A 3,166-nucleotide genomic window follows, 5' to 3' on the forward strand; every position below is an offset into this window, starting at 1 on the left:
GGGGGGGGGGGCAGTGTGTGTGTGTGTGTGTGTGTGTAAAAACCATATTAACCCTTTCCTTGCCAAGTGTTTTTGTCCCAGCCACAGAAAGCAAACGAGAACAGGATTTGCTGTGGCTCACGGTTCCAGGGTACAGTTCACCTTTAAAAGTCCTACGTGTGCCAAGGTATCCCTCTCGGAAGACCTGTGAAACAAAGAATGATAAGGTCTCTGAGCTACAGATGGCTATAGCCACAAATATTTTCAGATGGTGTCATGCATGAGAGAATGGTAAGAGGGGGCTGAGGATGCCACGCAGCTGGTAAAATCCTTGCTGGGCATGCGTAAAGTCCTGGGTTCGTCTCCAGGGCCCCATAAACTGTGCGCACCTGTAATCCCAGCACTGAGGAGGCAGAGGCAACAGAGCAGGAAACCACGGTTGTCCCTGGTTACAGAGTGAGTTTGAGTACAGTCTGGTAAGAGAAGGGAGAGAAAACACACACACACACACACACACACACACACACACACACACACAATAAAGTAGTCTACTGGGAGAATTGAAGAGGAGGTTAACCCTGCCTGGGACTCCCAAGAGTGTTCCATGCCAAGGGAAGTGTAAGAACTTATCATTATTTGTTGAAAGGAGGAAGAGATCTTCTGAGATCTAGTTCAGGAAGTTAAACTCCTGTGGTGGAGAAGTCAGGAATATTGTAACTTTTCAGTACAGGAACACACGGCCGAGAAAAGTATCAGAATTATCAGGTCTGTTTCAGATATGGGCCTTGAAAGGGATGGAGCTGAACTGGTAACCTTAGGGAGAAGCATGTTTCCATAAGCAAACATTTCTCAAAGAATGTTCCAGAAACAACTAGTCTAGATTGGGCTTGCCCTGAAGTCTCTGGGAAATACTATATACTGCTCTCCCAACTCGCACAATCCCCACGCATAACGAACACGAGCATATTAGAAAGTCTAAACGTCTCAGCCTTTGAGAAACCTGGCTAGCTTTTATTTTCAAAGTGAATTCAATTACTCTACGTTGTTGTTGTTGTTGTTTGGTTGGTTGGTTGGTTTTATCCGAACACTGCTTTAATTCCTTGAACTAGCATTTTCTGAAGCACATGTTGAGAGCCTCTGATCTAAACTGCTCTCGACAACCTAACTGTAGTAATTTCTAACTTTTGGTTCTATTTTGTGCGGTGCAAGCATTAAATAAACAGTGTGGTAAGAGTTTTGGAGAAACACAGACTTTGGTTTTCATGTATGAAAATAAAAGGTGTACTAAATCTAATAAGTCTGAAATCAATTTCGCCTTGTTTGTTCGCCTTAAAATAATTTTGACAGAACTGAAAAGTTATTACATGTAAAGGTGAATACGCATAAATCAATACTTAATAAATAGTGTGGGAAAATCTAGTTGTTAAAGTTCAAAACTCATTTCAAACGCAATTCTATGCATTGTAGATTAGTTATATTTTTGATTGTTTTTTGTCTTTTTGATACTGAGTCTCTTGGTTGCCAAAACTCATTAAGAAACTAAGGAATAAGCATAACCTTGAACTCTGAATTCCTCCCGCTTTTGCCTCCCAAGTGCTAGCCCAATTTTTTACATTAAAAAAGAACTTCTCAGAGCTAGTAAAGTGCTTGTTATTTAAGTATAAGGGCCTAAGTCCAGACCTTGGAACCCCTGCGGGGATAAAAGTTTGTAATTCAGGACTGGGGAAGTAGAGACCGATGGATGCCTGGGGCTGTGTCTAATCAGTGAGTTCCAGGCCAGGGAGGGAGACCTTATCTCAAAAACCAAGGTGGACAGTGTCCCAAGGAACAGCACTGAAGACTGACCCCAGCGTCCTTATGAACACCCACTCATAGACACATGAACAGGAACCCACATAGCACACACGCAATCATGAAAGCAAATAATGCACAAATTCAAAGAAACTCACTCCAAATCTGCACGGTTCATTTTGACAACAGACAGTTTTAAATGGCAGACCTAGTAGTCACTTGAGATTGTGTTTTGGAAGTAAAACACATTAGACTTCAATAACCCCTAGAAACCGAACAGAGACCAAAACTCCGAGTCAAAGGCTAACTAACTACCACCATGGAATTCTTTCTAGTAGCTGAGATAACAATAATCGATTCCTCCAATACCAGGCTATAATTCTATTTGAAGTACATTTGGGAAATTGATTTACTATATATTTCATAAAATAAATTTGATTAGATAGAATAAGTTATTCCAACCATGCAATCATACATTTAAATCATAGCATTCATCTGTCTATACCATTAGAACATGCAGGACACACTTCCTGTCTAAGCTTCAATTATAAGTCATCATCAAAAATTTGCATTTTCTAATGTCTTTGAAGTTAGACCTTCTCAAACACAGTTGCCTAAGCTAAGTCAATGAATGGTGACAAACAGCATAGTAATCATTGTTAACTCTGCAAGGTGTTCACAAGCCAGAGTTCCTCTGGGGAAAAAAAAAATGAAATAATTCATTACACCCCAAAAACCATCTTCAGAAGAGTAGGTGAAAGAGTCGCTCAATTAGTCAACAGATTAATTATATCTAATGTGATAGGATCTGTGTTATGATTAATGAGAGAGCTAACCTAAATTACGTCTGTGAGTTACCGTTTCTCGTCTGTATTATGAGACGCCTGACAGAAACAAGCCATGGAAGCAGTCCTGGCTCTTGGTTCAAAGGGTCAGTCGCAATGAGGAAGGCATAGCAACAGAGGCAGTGAGAGTTGGCAGTGCAGTTTCTTCCTGTCTTTGCAGATGAGGAGAAAGAAAGAACAAGGCCAAGAACCAGGTATCACCTTAGAGGTACCTCCCTAGAGGCCAGTGCATGCCAGCTAAGACCCAGTGTACCAAAGTTCCCACAACCTTGTAAGATAGTACCAATAGGTGGGGACCAACGGTTCAAATGTACGAACCTGTGGGATACATTTCACATTCAAACCATAACAGTGACAGGAAAATTGGCTGGTAACACCTCTAGTCAATATTCACTCTTTAAAGTCTATCTTTTCCTGGGTGGTGGTGGCGCACGCCTTTAATCCCAGCACTTGGGAGGCAGAGGCAGGCGGATGTCTGTGAGTTCAAGACCAGCCTGGTCTACAGAGCTAGTTCCAGGACAGGCTCCAAAGCCACAGAGAAACCCTGTCTC

The sequence above is a fragment of the Microtus ochrogaster genome, chromosome 1, assembly GCF_000317375.1.
Source record: "Microtus ochrogaster isolate Prairie Vole_2 chromosome 1, MicOch1.0, whole genome shotgun sequence".
NCBI lineage: Eukaryota > Metazoa > Chordata > Mammalia > Rodentia > Cricetidae > Microtus > Microtus ochrogaster.